Raw genomic sequence first — 22,079 nt, forward strand, 5'->3', positions numbered from 1 at the left:
ATTCCTGCCTTGAGGGATTTATTAGTCTGACTGCTCTGAACCCCCCTTTCCTTATCTGGACTGTTGGAGGAATTACCTCTTTCTTACTAATAAGGTTCAGAAGCTTTAATGACCTTATCACAGTGGTTTACAAATTATACTCCTGACCAGAAAAACTTAGATTTCTGTTGCCCTTAGCTGTGTGACCGTGGTCACTTTGATTTGACTCTTCAGTAAAATAATATAGCTCAATAGTCAATAAATGTTACTTTAATTACATAATATGTTAGTCAAAACCTAATATAAAAGTTATTGCTATTCTTTGCCACACACCCTGTCCTAGTGATTGCTTTAAATTTTCAGCAGTCATGGTCTATCATTAGGAACTCAACTTGCTTCTTATCTTTAAATATAAGGCCTTGTTGGATAGAATAACAAGCAAATTACATTCAACAGTCTATTCTACTGTCAAAAAATGTAGGGTTTTTTTGGTATGTGAAACAAACGTGTAGTATTTAGTCAAAATAATTCTGTCCCTGCTCTCAGATGCCTTATAGTCTCTTGGGGCAACAGAGCACTGTGATCCTGTGTGCTTCTGGTGAGTAAGAGGTGGGTGAAAGGCATCACGTGGACATTTCAGGGCATGTGACAGTTGGATGGATATTCAGGTACTCTACCCCAAAACAATAGGACTGCTTTGGATAAATAGATGGTATTCACTTTGGGTCTTGAAAGATGACAGTGGTACCCCGGTAAAGCCAGGTTACAGAAAGATGAGCGTAGGGGAGGTTTTGTTGGTGAGAATTCTGGTGTGATGGGAGTTTAGTGTTCATGTGTGGACAAGATAGATATTAGAAGTTAAATTGGGTCCAGATTGTATGGAAGTATCCAAATATATATTATGCAAATACAACATTGGTGATGGAGAAAAGGGGTCAAATCTGTCACATTGGTTCAAACAGCAAGTTTCTTTACCCGTTAAAGTACGCTGAAAATGGATTTGAGAAGAGAAACCCCCATTAGAAGGATAAGAAATAATGTCCTAAATCCATGCTGTTGCAGCAGAGATGAAAAGCATAAATTTGATAGGTACTAGGAGGTAGAATCAATTGGTCTTGGTAGTGATTAGGATGTGATTTTCTATGGTTGAGATATGAAGAATGGCTCACAGCAATTTCAGTAGAACGAAGGGCCAGGCACCAGATTTCTAGGGGGTTGAGGGATAAATGGGAGGTATAAAACATGAAAAACTAAGAGAAGAAGACGAAGGTGTTTTGTTTTTTTAAATGATGGGAGGGGTTGTTGCTTAGTTGCCTGCTGATGTGAAGAAGTCATTGCTCATTGGGATAGGGCTGTTTGCTCAAAATTTAAAGTTAAAGAGAACCTTGATTACCTTGCATTAATAAGCCAGATTTCATCAGGCTTCATATTTGATTAGTTCCTCCTGGAGTCTTTTAAAAGGCCCTTCTGGTTTCTACTGACCTGAATGGTTTTGTGTTACTGGAATATATCTTGTTTTCTGTTTCTTCCAACAGATTACTATGAATATATTAAATAACATTAGGCTTGATTCTTATCCCAAGGAATTCTGACTATTAAAATCTCTGTTCATTCTAAGGAATTTTTTGTTTAGCAGAAAATATGATATGTCTGGTGATTTTATTTTTTACCCTCTGCATGTGTTGCTCTACATAATGAATATGAGTTGCTCCACATAATGAGATGATGGAACTATTTATCATCAAACTTCAGCTTCTTTCTTCTATTGTTTTTCTATTAGGTAAGATGTTAATGTATAACTAATTGTACCTTATGGTATATACCACTTGCAAGTACAGAAATATATCTGAGCTTCAGAATAGAGGGGAATTTAAGAGTTAATCTTCAGTCAGTAGTGAGGTACTTTTTGCTAGAATAATATTGCTTAGGGACTTCCTACGAATAAGAAGATAAAAATTGGGCCAGGGTTTCATGGTTTCTTTGCAATTTCTCATGTGACTTAAAATTTGCCAGGTTGTTAATATTTGAATTGTAATAATGATTCTGTGAATTAAAAAAAATTATTGGGATTTTAAGGTGGTCTGGAAAACGTGGGTGATTGTTATATAATCTAATGTCTTGATACTCCAGTTCTCATCAAAACAACTTTAATAATAACAAAAACATAGGCTGACTTTTTTTTTTAACCTCAAGTGTGTGTGTGCGTGTGTGTGTGTGTGGTTGTATATGTGCATCTCTGTGTTGTATTTAGTTAGGGTAATTAATTTTTGGTTAATAATTACAAGATATACTATTTCTTGACTTTTAGTATGCTAAACTTTTTTTAAACTAAGAGCTTGTTTATTTATTTTTTACTGAGATAAAATTGATGTATAACATTGCATAAGTTTAAGGTGTACAAAACTTTTATTCGATACATTTATGTTTTGCAGTATGGTTACCACTGTAGAATTATCTTACACCTCTATCCACATCACATAGCTATCGTCTCTTTTTTTGTGGTGAGAACAATTAAGATATAGTTTCTTAGCACCTTTGAAGTTTGTAATACAGTATTGTTGACCATAATCACAGTGCATTAACCCCCAGTGCTAAGCTCTTAATATGCGTTGTCCTTATACAGAACCTATGAGGTAATGTTTAGCATTATTACCCCCATTTCCTGGATGAGAAACATGAGCCTTAAGAGTCATACAACTTGCTAAAGGTCACAGGGGAGTACAACACTTTGCATTCAAGTCAAGGTCTTCCTGGCTCTAAAATCCATTCGTTCTATTATCTAGTTAATGATAACTGCATAGACAAAGATAACTTCCCCTTAAACTGAGATTCACAGGGGTGGAGCTGTTGACCTGGGGTGTGTTTTGGGAAGCCTGTGAGGTCTGTTCCTTGACTGCACAAGCTTTCTTAGGGTCTTTTCTCTGCTCCTCTGCCTGGAATGCGCTTTCCCCAGACTTACCCTTGCTTAACTCTCCCCCGTCTTTCAAACCTGTGCTCAGATCTCACCTTCTCACTGAGACTTTCTGAACCCCTGTTTAGGACTGTAAGGGGTTGCTACCCCACCGAACCCCCCACTTTCCCTGCCTTTTTCATTCCCAGTTCCCCTGGCCGTACTGTGTTTTTACTAGCACTTTCTTACCTACATGTAATTTGCTTATTTATCACATTTATTGTGAATTTTCCATTCCTGCCTGTTAAAATATGTTTCAGGAGGGCGGGAATATTGCCTGTTTTGTTCACTCCTGTGTCCCCAGTGCCTTGGACAGCGCCTGGCACATCATAGGCATTCAATCATTGAATAAATAAATAAGTGGCTAGATGCACGAGAACTCTCTGAATTCATAAGGAAGATACCCCCCCCCCCTTTTTTTTAATGAGCTTGTTCCTAGGGAAAGCATCCATGGCTTTTTTCAGGTTCTTTATTAGACTGCACCCTGCGTCTGTCCCAAGGGGTGGTGATTCATATGATCATTAACTGAATTAAAAAACCATGGAAACAAAATGACTAACTTGAAAAAAAAAATGCATCCCGATGTTCATTGCAACATTATTTACAGTAGGCAAGGTATGGAAACAACCTAAGTGTCCATGGATCGTTGAATGGATAAAGAAGATGTGGTATGCACATAACACACACACAGTGGAATATTATTCAGCCATAGAAATAAGGAAATATTGCCATTTGTGAAACGTGGATGGACCAAGGATGGACCTTGGAGGTCCAAGGTCCAAGGATGGACCTTGAGGGCATTATGCTAAGTGAAATCAGTCAAACAGAGAAAGACAAATACCACATGATCTCACTTATATGTGGAATCTAAAAACAAAAACAAAAACCAAATTCATAGATACAGAGAACAGATTGGTAGTTGCTAGGTGCAGATGCATGGGGGTGGGCAGAATGGGTGAAGGTGGTCAAAAGGTACAAATTTCCAGTTATAAAATAAATAAGCCCTAGGGATATAATGTACAGCATGGTAACTACAGTTAACAATACTGTATTATATATTTGAAAGTTGCTAAGAGATTAAAGTTCTTACCACAAGAAAAAAAATTTGTAACTGTGTGGTGATGGACTTTAACTAGACTTGTGGTGACCATTTTGCAATATATACAAATACCAAATCATTATGTTGTACACCTGAAACTAATATAATGTTATATGTCAATCATATCTCAACTTAAAAAATGGATACCAAGTTTTCAGCTGTATATGATTCAGAGAAATCAAAAATATCAAGAACTAGTATATACTAGTTCATTTAAAATTTTTCCCTGGAATCATTTTGAAAAGATAAATTGTGTTTTACATTTTAAAATTACAGATTGAAGAGTAACAAAATTCTTGTCAACATGTATATATGTTTGAATGTCATCATTTGAGACAGCAGGCCAAACTGGGGGACTTAATGCTTCATAAATGCTATAAATACACAGTTGAAGTGACCAATTGTGGTCTGTATCTTCTCTCTGAGAATGTACACCTATGATGTGTCTCAGTTCAATTCTGCAAGAATAATTGTACATGTAAAATATGTAACAAACTGAGCTGGGCAATGAGCATCTCCTGGTCAAAGGGACGATTCCTGTCCTTAGTCACGTAAATGGCCGCGATGCTGTATAATAAGTAAGAAATAACAGGAGCATGTGTGCAGATGTAAACATATAGTTGAGGCCCGCTGAGTTCTGGCGTCTTGGTCATGAGCCATTTGGTCACTTACTCCATTCTCTTAATGATCATACACCCTTGTTTTGGCCATCTGTCTCCCACACATGAACTGGTTGTTAAAAGTTTGAATGCTGTTAATCAGAGTATATCATTTAATAAAACAAGTAGGAATAAAAATTCCTCTTCACTTCGGTATACTGGCTTAATGAAGCCCTTTTTGCTGAAATATTTTTGACTCATTTTCAAAGAAAATGAGAGTAATTGTCTTCTTATAAATAGATGCTCACCCTCACTGGGAATCATCGAAAAGTAAATTAAAATATTGATTTTTTGGTTATAGTTCAGCAAAAAAATTTGGCCGAATAATTTTAGCAATCCATTGGCTGCAAGGATGTGGCCCTATAGGCACACTTGCGTGCTATAGATTGGAATGTACTTGATGAAGCCTTTCTGAGAGTGAATTTGGCAATATCTCTCTCTGATTGCAAAATTGTACTAGTGGGAATATTACCTACAGAGAAATGTTGGCTCGTGGATAAGTATGTTAATTGTTACAGTAGTAAAAAATACAGAAACAAGCTACTCTTGTCCATTAATGAAGGAGTAACTATGTCAATTATTCTATATTGTACTAAGGGATACTCTGCAGCTATTAAAAGAATTCAGGTGAAAATATCTGTATAAATACTGAAAGATTTCCAAGACATGTTGTTAAGTGAAAAAAACAAGTTTCACAGGGTATATATAATATGTTTCATTTCATATAAAAATTACACCTGTATGTATGGGCATCTCACGTATATACTGTTATAGAGAGGGAATTGGAGGGATATTTTCCAAATTACAACTGTGATTCATTTTAAAGGGGGGACTTGTGGAGGTAGCATGGGGCTTCCGTGTTTTATTCTGTGTACATTAGCACCAGTTTAATCTTTTATGAGATGACGTGATGATGGGGAAACACTCCTCATAACATTAAAAAAAATTGCTAAAGAGACACATACACTCCAACGCTGAGGTGGGTTGGTTTCCCTTGCTTCAAAGAGAATTTCTTTCTTTTTTTTTTAATCATTCATTCATTCATTCATTTATTTATGGCTGCGTTGGATCTTCGTTGCTGTCCACTGGCTTTCTCTAGTTGCGGCAAGCGGGAGCTACTCTTCATTGTGGTGTGCGGGCATCTCATTGCGGTGGCTTCTCGTTGCAGAGCACGGGCTCTAGGTGCGCGGGCCTCAGTAGTTGCGGCACACAGGCTCAGTAGTTGTGGCTTCCAGGCTCTAGAGCACAGGTTCAGTAGTTGTGGTGCACGGGCTTAGTTGCTCCGCGGCATGTGGGATCTTCCCGGACCAGGGCTCGAACCCGTGTCCCCTGCATTGACAGGTGGATTCTTAACCACTGCGCCACCAGGGAAGTCCCCAAAGAGCATTTCTTTGTATTACTTGTCTCCCATTCTTCCCTCAACACCCAACATCTTCTTTAACATTTACTTGATGATAAATTTTAAATTAATATTTTAATATTTAAAAATTACCCTATTATTTTCTATATTCAATTTTATAAATGCATAGCACCTTTTGTTTTGTTTTTGCGGTACGTGGGCCTCTCACTGCTGCGGAGCACAGGCTCCAGACACGCAGGCTTAGTGGCCATGGCTCACGGTCCCAGCCGCTCCGCGGCATGTGGGATCTTCCCGGACCAGGGCACGAACCCATGTTCCCTGCATCGACAGGTGGACTCTCAACCACTGCGCCACCAGGGAAGCCCGCATAGCACCTTTTATTTAAAAGTTTAATGCATTCTCAGAGGACAAGATTGGAATCGCCCTCTGAAAACGGCACGTGATAAGATAAATGTCCTCATGTCTCCTGCTGTGATTTGAAGGTAGTCACTCAGTAAACACTAGTAAATTAAAGATTTCTAAACAGATTAAGTTAATTTTCTGAAGAACTGTAATCATGGGTGTTTAAACAGACCATAAATTTATTTGCTGTCATTTATGAGACAAAAGATTAAGTCTGGTAGAATAAGTTACTCCTAATTTCCATCAGGAATGTGGATAATGTCCAAAATAAAGAATGTATAATCGCCAACCATGGTACTTAACTGCCTTGAAGAGTTTCATGATAAACACCTAAAAATTTACTTTTTAAATCTCAAAAATTATCATCCATTCATCTGGCATGTAGAATAATTTTTTTTTGAATTAGTACATCTAAATCTTTGAAAATATACAGTTATGAAATGGATTTATTTTTATAGACTTAAGAAAAACCTTTATAAGTACGCTTTTAATAAGCAAAAGTTATTCTTTAAAATATGATTTTAGACTTGCCTTGCTACTTTCCTACCACATACTCTGAAACCAAATCTTACCCTTTCTAGGTTGGTCATAGGTCATTTCCCTCTGTGGAAACTTTTGTAAAATCATACTGTAATCTGTTAAACCAAGGGTATTTTAATTTGTATCATATGGGAAAGCACCTGTGAAATCCTTGCCTAAATTTCTAATCTTTCATAATTTAATCTTAATTTGTCTCTCCTTTTTTCCTTTTTTTTGGGGGTGGGGGCAGTTTAAAGTATCAGCAAAGTTTAACAGAAATAAATGCATTTGGTAATTGAAAACAATTAAGATGCATACTCATCATTTTTTTACAAAAATTTCTCCAAATTAAAATTAAACCTAGGGCTTCCCTGGTGGCGTGGTGGTTAAGAATCCACCTGCCAATGCAGGGGACACGGGTTTGATCCCCGGTCCGGGAAGATCCCACATGCCTCGGAGCAACTAAGCCCGTGCGCCACAACTACTGAGCCTGTGCTCTAGAGCCCACGAGCCACAACTACTGAGCCCACGTGCTGCAACCATTGAAGCCTGCACGCCTAGAGCCCGTGCTCTGCAACGAGAGAAGCCACCGCAATGAGAAGCCCGCGCACCACAAGGAAGAGTAGCCCCTGCTCGCCGCAACCAGAGAAAGCCCGCACACAGCAACGAAGACCCAACGCAGCCAAAAATAAAAATAAATAAAATAAATAAATTAAAAAAAAAGTTAAACCTAACCAGTTGTACTCCATTTTCTGTTTTTATCCTCAAGTCACCTTTAAGAATATCTGTGGCAGCTTAAGCTCAATGGTTCAAAAATAAAACATATGCGAGAGAGAAGACAGATGTTAGCAATTAGTGAATTTAGGTGAAGGGTCTATTGAGTGTATCTATTCAATTTTCTGGGACATTTTCTGGGACATTTTTCCCAAAAATTTGAGGGAAAGGAAGTTGCGTGTAATCCAAATTCTTCGCATTTTCTTTAAAACAGCAAAGTCAGTTCATTCTTACCGTTGCAGCTCAGGAAGTAAAAGTGTTTCACAGTCTCAAGATCTTGATTTAAGAAATATTTGGCCAGAAACTCAGGTGCCATTTCCTCTGCAGCCCCTGTTTGCTTATTGCCTCCCTGTCCACATTCTGACTCCAGCAATGGGTGTGGATGTTGGTATCTGTCAGGGTTGGGCCATGTTTTCATTTTCATGTTGCGATTAGGTTGTTACCTTGGCAATCCCGAGCTGTCCAGGATAGCTGAGCCTTATGTTTAGGGCCCTGGAGTCAGGAACCGAGTTAGCTGTTGTGAGTTTGTAAAGATGCCTGGTGACTGTTCGGTGACTGCTGGGTGTGCTCAGGAGACCTCCTCAGCTCTGCAGGCCGCCTCCAGACCTGGCTCAGCAGTAGCTGACTGCTGAAAGACAAGGGGAGGTGATTGTGGGTGCTCTCCTCTTTCCCTGCCTCTAGGCTCTCTTTGCATTTCAGCTTGTGGTGCTGAGAATTGTGTGTTTGCTCCCTTTCCAGGTCAGCTGCCCTGCCCTCCAGGAGCTTGCCTTTGAGTCTGGTAGATTTAGATGTGGATTGATAGCTGTGTGACAAAGGATGGGTTCCTTAACCACTCGGAGCTGCAGTTCTCTATTTGTAGAACAGGAACAGCATGGATATAGGGCCTGGCTCATTCGTGAGGATGTCTAGTATTATCACCACTGTCAATAAATATTTTTCCTCTTCCTACCCATCTTTATCCTCTGAGGTAATTATATAAAGTTCTTTTCAGTGTTTTACTAAAATATAAGATAAAATAAAGTGCTTTGTTCAAAATGTATGCACTTAACAGGTATAATTATTAAACACTGAAAAGCAACGTTATGCTCAAGGCCACTGCTTTTAGTTGTTTTGCAGAAGGGGAGAATTGGGGTGACATACAGCCTGTGATTTGCACCCCAAGCCAGATTCTCCAAGGGGACCCCTTTCTCTAGTCTCACTTAGGCGCCATAGAGGTGCCAGATGCACTTCGGTGTCTAGTCCCTTTATAACTGGCCTTTTAGGAAATACACGTTCCATTTTAGATAAAAATTGTCCTTTGCTGTCAGAGTGGTGGTGGTCATTGTTAGAAAGTCATTGCTTGATGGTACACATGGTTCCCAACTTAGGATGGTTCAGTACACATTCATCAGAAACCTTACTTCGAATTTTGAATTGGGATCTAGTCATGGATGTTTGCATCCGCTCTCTCCTCTCTCGTGTTGCTGGGCCGTGGCAGTGAGTCGCAGTTTCCAGTCGGCACGTGATCTGGAGGGTGTACATCCAGACCGCTGACAACCATTCTGTTCTTCTCTTCTGGTACAGTGTTCAATAAATCACATGAAATATGCAGTACTTTATTATAAAATAGGCATTGTGTTAGACAATTTTCCCAACTGTAGGCTAATGTAAGTGTTCTGAGCACATTTAAGGCAGACTTGGCTAGGCTGTGATGTAGGTTAGGAGCATTAGATACATTTTGGGCTTATGATATATATATTTTTTTTTTTGCGGTACGCGGGCTTCTCACTGTTGTGGCCTCTCCCGTTGCGGAGCACAGGCTCCGGACGCGCAGGCTCAGCGGCCATGGCTCACGGGCCCAGCCGCTCCGCGGCATGTGGGATCTTCCCGGACCGGGACACGAACCCGTGTCCCCTGCATAGGCAGGTGGACTCTCAACCACTGTGCCACCAGGGAAGCCCGGGCTTATGATATTTTTGACTTACTACGAATTATTGGGACAAACCCCATCATAGGAGATCTGTAATTCATTTGTTAGCTGGTTCAAAGAATAGTTAAACATCTGTTACATGAATGGCCTTACTAGGATATAAAATAAAACTGAGCAATAATCTGGCCAAGTATGAATAAGTGTCAGACAGAATGTTGGTACTTTATATTATTTATATTTTTAATTAATCTTCTAAGAATTCTTTCCTTTCTTTCTAATCTTCCCCAGTAGCACCTGAGTAATTATAGCCGGCTTCTGCCTGATGGTCATATGTCTTCCCAACTCTGTTAAGTGACATCATCTTGGTAGTTTACAGTCTGCCACAGGTGTTGGCGAACATTACAAATCAGATCTTTTTTCCCCTTAAAAACATTCTTTTTCTTTGGAGAGCCAGCTCTTAGACAGTTATCAGCACACTCCTGCATATATCACATCTTCACGCCACTTCCTAGAAATGATTGGTTATCCGTCCAAGTCTCTGCTTTGACAGCCCGTCATTGCATTGGGTTTTGTCTCTAACCTGATGAGACTTCTCTTTACGCCAAACAAGTTTTTGAGTGTCAGAGTCTGTCGCCACCTTCCCCCCTGGAGCCCCCAGAAGAGCTGGGCTTAGGATTGTTCAGGTCCATCTCCCAAGTGCTTTCTTAGTGACATTGCTCTGATGGAAACCCCAGGACAGACCTGAGGATGTGATGTCAAACTGACCCTTTCAACCTTGCTAGTCCTATCAGAGAAGCAAGGCAGGGCCCGAGTGTTCTTTGGGGTCACAGAGTGTTAAGTCTTGACCCCTGCTCCTTAGCTGAGCGCAGGACAATATATGTGTTTCTATTTTTAAAATACATTTGTATCTTGATGGTATCTCTTGAGACTGTCAGAAGTGAGGTCTGTAACTGCAGGTCTCTTTGACCTCATCACATGTTTGCCTCAACTCACTAGTAATAGTGTCTGTTTAATGATTCTTTTAAGAAGTTGGAATTTTATTAATATCTGACTACTACCCTCAAGAGTATATATAGGCACAAAAACCTCCTGCAGTTCCATTTTACAAAGAATTCTCATATGTGGAGGTGATTTTCGAAATGATAGAGAATAGAGACAGAAGATGGGTTTCACATTTAATGCCCAAGGGAGAAAAGCCACCCGCAGACACACATCCAGGAATCCAGCAACTAACTCACAGAGAGAGAAGAATCCAGATGAAAGGGCTGTGAGACTTATTTTAAGAAATTGTCTAATGACAGATTCAGGGTTTTGAATAGGAAATAGTATTTGGTATTCAAGATTTCTCAAATAAAGGAAGAAAGGTAGCTCTGGCCCTTGAAAAGCTAATCTGAATCACAAAGGCTGAGCTGACTTTACAGGAAAAGTGTGAAAGACTTCTGAATGTGCTACCCTTGTACTGTCTTTTATCTGAAGATACTACAAGTTGTTCACCCCCGAAATAAGCCCATGCTCTGGGTCGTGATGCTAAAGATAGCTGTTGAGCTTTTAAAAAATACATGGACTGTCTAATATCTTAAAATCTATTTCAGTTTGTTATTAGTTACAAAGTCGATCTTCTACCGAATTGTAGTACTTGCCCGGTAAAACTTTCTAAGAGAGGATCAGTCCAATTCAACCTGTCTATTATCTGGAGAACAGGTAAGCAGACAACTTGATCCTCTTTTATCTGAACATTCAGGAGTAAATATTTCAAGAATCAAACAGTTTCTATCCCCATGAATGACCTAAATAAGTATTTCAGAACTTTTACTTTTGTAACTGAACGTAACCAGTATCTGTTATGTTTTCTATTTCTATTTGTCTCGCATATCACTGCTGCAATCATTTTATACTAAATATTGTAATGAATCTCTTACTCTGAAAGCATCTCTTTCAGGTAAATACTGATAAGACAGTCTTTCACATAAAATGAGCTCAAGTTTTTTTAGTCCATTTGCAAATCACAAATTCCAGATTTAATTATATCCCAAGGGGACAACCTGAGGAGCCAAAAGAACTGACATAATTGGATCAAATTGTGTAATCAAAAGCAAATGATATGGTTATTAAACCTAATGAAATGACTTCCCAGCATTTAATTCATTTCTCTGACTCAAGAAATTTTAGTAATAAGTAAGTGTGTTGAAAGGGATACTCTGAACGATCACCCTTCCTAAACAGTCCTTTTCTCCAAGACTGTTTTTGGTTGAAAAATTTCTGAAAGTTACACATTAGAACAGATAGTTGTTATCTTCTGGGACGCGAGTGAAAGGAGAGGTGGCAGGAGGTGACATCTGGGTCCTTATTAAACCCAGGAAGAAAGCAGTGAAATGGGCAAATGCTTTTATAAAGTAATGATCTCTTGTATTACCACCTCCATTTTACATAAAGTGAAAACAAACCGTAATTGGTAATAGCTATATGACATCTAAAGGATTACTATCACTAGTTTATAAAGATTTTGTTGAAATTCATAGAAAAAAATAGGCTTCTGATAAATAGATGAGTGAGATGAGTAGATAAATCAACTACATATTTTACTTATGTAGTAGGCAGTGTTCCAAGCATTTTATATTAATTAACTCATTTGCTCCTCATAGAAACTCAGTAGATAGTATTATTCTTCCCAGTTTATAAACGAGTTAACTAAGGCAGAGAAGTTACATAATTTGTCAAAATCATTCTGCGTGGAGATTCTGTTTTTAACCACCAGGCTGAAGTGCCATACCAAACATAACACATGTTTATTGGTTTAAATTAGTGTATTTGTTTAATGTCTTAATTTTTGTTTAGCATTTGTATCAGATCCCAGGCATTAAGGGCAATGCAGCAATACATAGCTAATTAGCTTTATTAATGTTAACCTCTACGTTTATTATAAACTTTTGAACCATGATTTTATTTTATTTTATTTATTTATTTTTTGCGGTACGCGGGCCTCTCACTGCTGTGGCCTCTCCCGTTGTGGAGCACAGGCTCCGGACGCGCAGGCTCAGCAGCCATGGCTCATGGGCCCAGCCGCTCCACAGCATGTGGGATCTTCCCGGACCGGGGGCACGAACCCGTGTCCCCTGCATCAGCAGGCGGACTCTCAACCACTGTGCCACCAGGGAAGCCCTGAACCGTGATTTTAAATTGAGCATTCAGTCTAATCATCATTGCCATGTACCTTGTGTCAAAATATAATAGGTTTTGTTTTGTTTGAGAGAATACAATCTCTTGATCCCCAGAAAATCTACCAACTAGCTTTTACTTCATTGAACTTAACTAGAAAATTGAGTGAAAACGAGATTTTTATTTTTGTTTTGAAAGCTACTTACTTTATCGAAGCCATTTACTGGTTTCAAGTAAGTTGATGACTGCATTTCATTTGTGAAGTTATGAGATTGCATTGGAAAATAATAAACCAGTGCAAACTCTAATAGGTGTTTATAATGGATTTTGTTATAGGACCCATGTGTTGCTCTTTATTTGCTTGTTAACAATTTAAAATAATGAGGTGTAGAACTTTGGGGACTACAGAATGATTTTTAATAAGCCCTTCAAAATTAATAATGGTAAAGTATGTATTTATCATCAAGGAAAAATGGTAAAATATATACATCTTGGTCCCCGTTGGAAGCCATGTGAGGTTTTTGTGGGCCACAGAGCCCAATGGTGAACTTGCCTAGCTGTGACTCTTCTTCACTCTTTATTCTTTCTTTAATTTTTAATTTAAATTTCTTCTAATTTTTTGATATGGCATCTTACCAGTCTTTTGCTCTTCTTCTGCCATTCAGACACTACACCAAATCGTTGATTTTTTAAAAAAAATCTCTCTGCTTGATTTCTAGGACTGATTCAGTATGATATACATCAATATCAATGACCAGTTCCATCTTTTTACTTCCCTGTAATGTTCTGTTTTCTTTCTAGATCCTTGATTCTTTGAAAAGTCACTTTTCAGAGAAATTATAAAGCAGCGATATTATGTGATAAGAAGTACTTTATGAAAGTTTTGTAGCGTTTTATTAAAAAATAAAAGTAACCTTTCCTTATTTCTAAAAGATTTTATGCTCATTGTAAAAATACTTAGTGTTATAGAGACACAGTAAAAATCACTGTTACCCAGATGTAACAGCTGGTAAGATTTCCTGATGTTCATTATTTATGTTTCTCCTAAAATGAAAATTCACACACAAAAATATTTTAATAGTAATTCTCACTCTATGAAAGTTCATTTATTATATGTTCAGAGTTTAATATTTTTTATAACATAAATTTTATTTTATTTTCATTTCTCACAGGCCCTAGCCCTGACTGACTAGTTAGCTAGGGTCACATCAGTACTGAATAGTTCTGGGTTACTCTTCCCTGAGTGAAACAGAGTGAAAAAACATGGTGAAACTGAAGAACCACAGGCCATGGTGCTGTTTTCAAAATCCCAGGGCTGCTGCTGCAGAGAAATCTGAAATCTTTTCTAGGCCTAATTTCTTCATAATAAGAAGTCCTACCTTGTTGTGAGGATTAAGTGAAAGATTGTATATGTAGTTTGTGGTGTGTTATAGATGTTTAGTAAAATTGGTTCTTTTTCTTTTTCCTAAAAATTTTGTTTTAATATGTAAGGTACTTTGCATGTAGTGATAGCCATGAGTCAATCCCAGCAAGTTGATGAGATAGGGAAGTCGTATTTCCTTTATTTGGATTAAGAAAGTGGGGCTCGGTGGGATGAGTAATACATGGCAGAGGCAGGCCTCATAGCCAGGTTGGTTGTTCATTACACCCGTGCATGCACTGGGTGGATCCAGTACATTTCTATATATAATCTCATGTAGAGCATTCAGTAAACTTTATTAAAGAATGCTTTGCAAGGCTTCGCTGGTGGTGCAGTGGTTAAGAATCCACCTGCCAACACAGGAGACACGGGTTCGAGCCCTGGCCTGGGAAGATACCACGTGCCGAGGAACAACTAAGCCCGCGTGCCACGACTACTGAGCCTGCGCTTTAGAGCCCGTGCACCACAACTACTGAGCCTGCGCTCTAGAGCCCGTGCTCGGCAACAAGAGAAGCCACTGCAATGAGAAGCCTGCGCACCGCGATGAAGAGTAGCCCCCGCGCGCAGCAATGAGGACGCAACACAGCCAAAAATAAAAGAATAAGTAAATAAATTAATTAATTAAAAAAATAAAAGAATGCTTTGAGTGTCAACAACACAGCTCTGTTATCCAAGCTATGTTGTGCTCAGAGAGCTGGAAGCTTGTCACATGGTTACATGGCTCACTTATATTTGGAAAAAAGATTTGCACAAAATTCATTAAAAAAAATCCCATATGCTTTGTTTTTTGGAATATGTTTAAGGGTTGTGTTGTTAAGGATTAAATTGAGGTTGTATTGAGGACTAAAGAAGTGGGTTCTTTAGTAATTGGCACATCAGAAGTCCTCGGTATATACTAGCAATTATCATTTTATTGTTAATTAAAATTTGTGAAGTTTAAAAGTTGTGTCTTGCCTTTTTAAGAAGTGATTTGTACTTATCTGTAGCAAGAAATATTTGTTTAGATTTTTTCTTAACGATCTAAATAAAAGTTTAATTACTTTAGTTTCTCCATTAACAAATCAGTGCTTAATTCTGAAATCATTTTTAAGCCAAGGAGAAATCGAGGTTTTGAAAGAAAATATTTATAAGTGGTTTTTTAAAAAATAAGTCTGAACAAGTATTGTTTACTTACCCATGTATTACTTATTTCACCCCAAAGGTAAAGCATTTTAAAATATCACCTCAGTAAGGTTTAAAACGTTATTGTTAGGCAAGATTGGTCAGATGACAAAATCAGTACATTTCAACAGTCCATATGTCAGAGTATTTTTTTCAGTAATGTTCAAAAGAAAACCAATGGGTATTAGTCTCATAAGGAAGCCACACCTGAACCAGATTGATTAGGCTGATTAAAATCATGTCATGATTAAAATCAGTGTACCTAATGGGTACATTTGGCCATTGGTGTGTGGTAGGGAAACTGAGCAGTGTAGAGGTACTTCCTGCAAAACGAATGGCCTCCGTATTGTTGAAATGGTGATAGTGGTCACGTCTTTGGGATAAAACTCTAATAATCTATGAGAAGCGGGCTTACATTTTGGAACTAAATTTCAAGATTCCACTGTGCATGTAACAGGTGCAAAGATACATACTATTTGCTGTTCTCTGTGGTTAGATAGCTTCATAAATCAGCACCATCTGTTCTTCTTCTCAAAGACTCTTCTCTTGCCTTGGGTTGTGTGGAGTCATGTTGTGTATGTTTCAAGACAGGAAATGTTTCATTTCTGTGGTAAATGAAAATTTCATGGACTGTGTTCAGGACTATGTTTGCCATTCCATTTGATCAGTATTAGCTTGAGATGAGAATGTTAGGTATCCGGTTGAGGGCATGCAGCTCACATATAACATTCAATATCACAGGTACTGAATACTTCTTCATTTAATCCAAAATTATTTGGTGTTGAGCTCTGGGTTCTGTGGAGCAAGTGTATATTATAATGAACTGCACTGCCTTTAAAGGTATAACAGCTATTAATTTCCCTCTATAATGTAATACAAGAAGATATTTTTATTCTAAAAAGTCTTGTTTATTATCTCATCTGTTCTTAAGAGTATTTGAATTCTTGTTTTTATATAAATGTTTTTTACTCTAGTAGAATATAATGATCTTTAAGTAAAATTATATTACACATTTCCTGATTTTATTTCTTTAGAAGTTTGCTCTAGATTTATCATTTTCAGTTGTGAAATTCCCCCCCCCCCAAGTGTTTTCAGTTGTTTTCCACATATGATGGAAAATTATTTTTCCCTGGCGATTTGGCCAATTAATCAAGTAGTGGAAACCTTAACACAAGAGCCTTCTGGAATCCAATTTGTGATACTTAGAGGACTTGGAAACAGATTCCCCTTGGAATTTGTTTTCCACCATATGTGATCCCCCCCAAAAGTGGTTTAATTCATGCTGTCAACATTCAAATAAATATTTTCTCTGGGGTGCTGTGATTCACTAATAGTTAATGTCTCACATTAAATTCAGAAAATTTTGCAATTCTAAAATTCTAAAAAGGTGACAGAGATCATTTTGTTGAGCATTAGTGTAGCAATATAACTGAACCAGTCAAATTATTTTACTCTAAAAAATAATAATAACAACACTTGAGGAAGAATATTGTAAATTTGTTTCCCAGGGTATCATCAGAACTTTCGTTTCTTTTCTTGCTTCCTAAACATAAAAATCAAAGTCAGGTATGCAGGAAATTTGCGTACACAAGTATAACCTAAGTTTTTAAAAAACATTTTAAAAATGATTAAATTATTCCCTAAAATTGTAGGCTTTTCTTTAAAGTAGTAACTATTCAAACTGTTTAGATCCTTGGAACCCAAGAGTTTGAATGTTGACATGCAGGTGATTGCTTTCTGGGTGAAGTTTTATTACGTTCCATAAGGCAGACAGTGTGCTTTTGCTTTCTTTGTTTGGTAAACAAACCAGTTACAAAGCTTGTCCTCTTAATACTTTATATGAGTGATGGAGGCAGGATTCAGATTTTAAGTGTTCTAATTACAGATCCTGTACTATTTTGCGATGGCATCCACTTTAGTATTTGGATATCATTAAAAAGACATCTGTGACTGTAGAGAAGATATATAGTGCTCATTAGGAAAAAATACAACTAGATAATTTTTGAAATTAAAAAGATAATTAGAGGTTTAGCCAAATTTGGTTTTCTTAAAGACATAGTTCGTGTGAGTGCTTGTGATTTCAGAATATATCATCCATTGGTCCTTCGAGGACTTTTTCAATTGAAGGTGAGTCTTTATATTGTTAATATTATGGAAGAGAGTAAGATTATTAATTTTTATGAGAAGCAGAGAACAAATAGGTTCACATGAAGCTTTTATCACCATTTGTCTAATACAAGTTTCTAACCTGATCTAAAACTCACTCTTCTCACGCAAGCTTATCAAATATTCATTTTTCTCTCACTTTTTTCTCTTCTTTGACTACTTGTCTCCTCCATCTTAAAAAAAATTGCTTAGATCAATATTTTACAGTAGATAAAAGGTTAACAAAATCTTTTCCCCCTCTGCATGAGAATGTAAACTTTGGTGGGTTTTTTCTGGCTCCCTTTTTCTGGAAACCTGTTAGTTTCCGTAAACTATCTTTGTATGGTAATTAAATCATTTTGATTGGTAATTTGCATCTAGACTCGAAAAACTGTAACTCGCTGACAAACAGCTGTCCCTATGGCGGTGTCATGAGACATACTGGCTTCTCTGAGACAGGAGGCTCCCAAGCCAGGGTAGCGCTTTGCATCCAGCCCATGTGAGTCTCTTCCTCCCGCACCTGAGCTGTCATCTGGGGGACACACAGGAAGAGACCCTGGACATCTTCAAGGATGGCTCCTTCCAAGGACAAAAGCGGGCCACTGCCTTGCTGGCAAGTTGGGTTTCCTGCGTTTTATCCTTTGCAGTAAATCTGATGCCAGGTGGCATTTGGGTGTCTGGATGTTGAGGTGGATCTAACGAGCCTCTCTTGGTGGGTATTTCAAATATGTAGTCAGAATAAAATTACATGTATCATGCTGGAAGGCGTTTAATGAGGAAACTAGCAGTCTCTGTGTTCTCCTCCCCTGTGTTCCCCCAGCCCCTCTCCCCAGAGGCAGCAGCTCCCAATTTATGCAGACGTTGGTTCTGCTATTTACTTCCATGTTTCTGAATAAAATATTTATGTTGCTCTTTCCTGGTTACCAGTTATTGACATCTGTGGACTTGCCATTTATGGAAGATGGGTTTTTTCCTTTTATGCCACTTTCACTTTCCCCATCCCCATCCTCTCAGTATTGTTACATGAAAAGTCCAAGTGAAATCAGTAGCCATTATCACATTGTATGGTGATGTAAGAACTGCTCACTGCATAACCAGGTAGGTACTGGGATTACATGTCCTTTCCTACACATTTCCCTTTGTTGTGCTTGGAGCTAATTGCTTTGACTTTTAAAAAAATTTGTTTTCTTTTCTCTATACATATCTTTAATTCCCCTCCCCCCGTTCTCTATCAGGTCTGTCAGAATGTTTCCCAAATGTTCAAAAATACTGAACTTTTTTTTTTTTTTTTTTTTTTCTCATGGAGATTGACTTCCCAGACCTCTCCATCCTGCTGCTCTAATCTGAACTTGTTTTTGCTTCTCTGGACTGTCACCATATTCTGGGACTTTCCTTGGGTTTTGTCCATTGTTTTATTGAATTTTCTGGATTTTGCTGGAGCACATCCAAAAATAGCTTTATGTGGAAGGGTCCATGGGAAGTAAAGACTTTGCACGTCTGAGAGGTTTTTTGAATTTTCACACTTGCTTTTTTTGTTTGGCTGGGCATATTGTTCCACATTGAAAAATTAGTTTTTCCTTGATATAGAAGGTATGACTCTTTTATCTAGTACAATTTAATGTTACCATTCAAAAGACATTGTTATCATAGAGCATTTGTTAATCGTATTCCCAGTTTTAGTATGCTAGTGATCATATAAATGCTACCACTTGGCAATGCTCAGATTAAACTCTGTTGTTGGGAGATAATTCTCCATGGTTCTCTTGCATTTTTGTACATCTTGAGAATAAAGGCCTTTGTTCCGGACTCTTCTTTCAGCAATGTGTTGAAAGAAGCCTTGGAAGATAGGCATAGTGTCTCTCTCCAAAGCAGTGGGCAGACATGCTCACTGCCTATGTAAAAGGTTCGAGTTCCCTGGGCTTATGTTTCTTCTGTGTGGGCCCCTGAGAATTTTAGCTTAGGAATCAGTGCATAAAAGGATGAGGCTCTGGCTAACGCTGTTGCTGTAATGAACTGTCCTTTGTCTCCGACCCGGGAGTCTCGTGTCCTCTGTGACATCCATGAAGCTATGGCAGGCTCACTACGAGCTTTCAAGTAGGGTGAAATCATAGACCCTTCACGGTTCTTCACATCTATTTTATCTTTGAAAATTTCCTCAACTAACAACCCACGGTGTTTTCTTCTTCCCACCATTTACTGGATTGTATACAGCATTCGTTGTTTATATTTTTTAATATGTTTTCTCATTCCGGAGGCCTTTTATGATGAAAGCACGTTGTATACAACAAAGTGCAATAAATGTTGGGTTTTATGCAACTTTATAAGATGCAGATGATACAGTTTGTAATTAACTGAGTAGGTAATATGTTTAATATTAAATTTTACTGCAAGGCACAAGGTATGTATGGACAAATATATATTCTCAAAATATTTTATAGCTGTGTAACATTACCCTAAGACAATTACTAAGGTATGTTTTATATGTCATATATTTATTATTTCTCTTTTCAGTAACAGCTAACATTTATTGTCTATTACCATGTGTCAGGTATTATGTTATGATTGTGACGTGGATTATCTTACTTACTCCTCTCAGTAGTCCTACAAAGAAGATGCTTCTATTGTTCCTAGCTTACAGAAGAAGGGATAGAGATGCAAAAGGGGTGTATCACTTTCCTAAGGATATAAAATTGGCGGATGGCGCACTTAGTGTTCGCATCTCCGTTTGTTTAATTTTCTAATCTGAACTCTTAACCACTACACTCTGCTGTAAAATGGAGAGAAGGTAAAGGACAAAAAGTACATTGACTCACCTGAAATATTTTTTAACACTATGTAGCTTAAATTGATACTCTAGACCTTCCATCTTGATTTGACGTACATAGTAACTGAGCTTCCTTTACTATGGTTATGACAGAATTCAGTGTATAACTCCTACTAAAAGTGACTATGTTCAGCTGCAGCTTTAAAAAGTACAGAACAACAAAATAAAGCAATATAGGAGCTGATCTGTACACATCCAGACACTGTGTTTCCCACAGCAATTGCAGCCCAGCCTCAGGGCGGTGAATTTTGCAAAATAACTGAACACCATATGCAGCCACGTGAAATAATACTCTGCATGCTCTTGGGGACCTGATAATGGCCACTGTGGGAACAATGAATGTGTCAATTATCAGTTACTGTTTCATCACTGTAGTTTGGGGTGTTTCATTTATGTGGCCATTTCACAGTGCCACATAGCTGTTTCTGTTGGTTATACATCATGGTGGTGTTTCAGCGGTGTTTACATTACTAATGAATCCTGAAACAAAATGTCTTTAACCCATAAGACTGTTTGTATGTTTTCCACCTGATTTATATAAATACAATCACACTTCTCTCCTCCCTACCGCCATTCCCAATGGAAAAGCGTAATTTGGGGAGTTCTTGTTTACATGAAGTGTGGTTCTTAGGCAGGTTCAAGATGCTGGTTCACCTTTGAAATGTATTATGTGCTGGTGCTTAAAAGAGATAGGTGACTAAGAGCTACCTTTTAGAGCCTCGCAGAACACAGGTCATCAATCTTCAAGCAGCTTGACTTCATGCAGTGCCTTGCCATTGAGGACGCACGGAGCCTATCTAAACGCAGAGAAACACTCGGTGCATTCAGCTTCTTATTTTGGTAGATTCCCAGAGGAAATGTCAGCTGGGCATTACCAGCTGCCCTGCCTTGCCTTCATATTGCTTCAATAATTTGGAATATTGTTTGATGCTGTGTCTTGAACCTATAACCTTTGCTTATCATTTTGTTGATTGATGTCTCTGTTGATGGTGTATATATTTCTACTATGAGTCTGTTAAATACATGGTTAAACATATACAGTTTTTCTCTAATGGTGGACTCTCATTAGGTGGTTTAGTGAAGTTCACATATAAATTCACTGTTATCAAATTTATACAGTAGAAAAGGTGAACCTAACAAATTGTACGTGTACATAAATTATGCACATTGTGGATCCAAGGTGAAACCCTCACGAGCCTCTTAGCCACTGTGTTTGGAGATTCGGAGTCTTTTCTGAATATTCTAATTTGGATAATAGGACCATTGATATCATCAGGCATGTTTATCCTTATTCAAATGATCCTGCAAAGCCAACGTCACTGTTAGTGAACTGCTTCGTGAAAAGACAGTGGCCAAGATTATAAAGTAAGGCATGTTCTTGGGTGACATTTCATTTACTTTTATGAACCATCACATTTATTCCACATGCACCTTTTGAAGCACCAGCATGTTTACCCAATTTCTGCAGCATGTTGGAATATAATTTTTACAAACTGTTGCCTTTCTAAAAGGAAGAATACAATGGTGGTTACCGGGGTTGGTTATCTTACTCTTTGTGCCTTTCCCGGCGCTGGGTCCTTTGTAACAGAAGTAAACACAAGTGGTTCTTCATGGCTAAGATCTTTTTCTTTTTTTTTTTTTGCGGTATGCGGGCCTCTCACTGTTGTGGCCTCTCCCGTTGCGGAGTACAGGCTCCGGACGCGCAGGCTCAGAGGCCATGGC

At 38.1% G+C, this 22,079-nt stretch overlaps 1 protein-coding gene across 15 annotated transcripts in view; it reads left to right on the top strand.

The window, feature by feature from the left end:
- Positions 1–22,079, top strand: part of PARD3 (par-3 family cell polarity regulator) — a 634,176-nt gene that overhangs the window by 318,114 nt on the left and 293,983 nt on the right. The window lies entirely within an intron of this gene.

Source organism: Leucopleurus acutus (assembly GCF_964270905.1).
Source record: "Leucopleurus acutus genome assembly, chromosome: 1".
NCBI classification, from domain to species: Eukaryota; Metazoa; Chordata; class Mammalia; order Artiodactyla; family Delphinidae; genus Leucopleurus; species Leucopleurus acutus.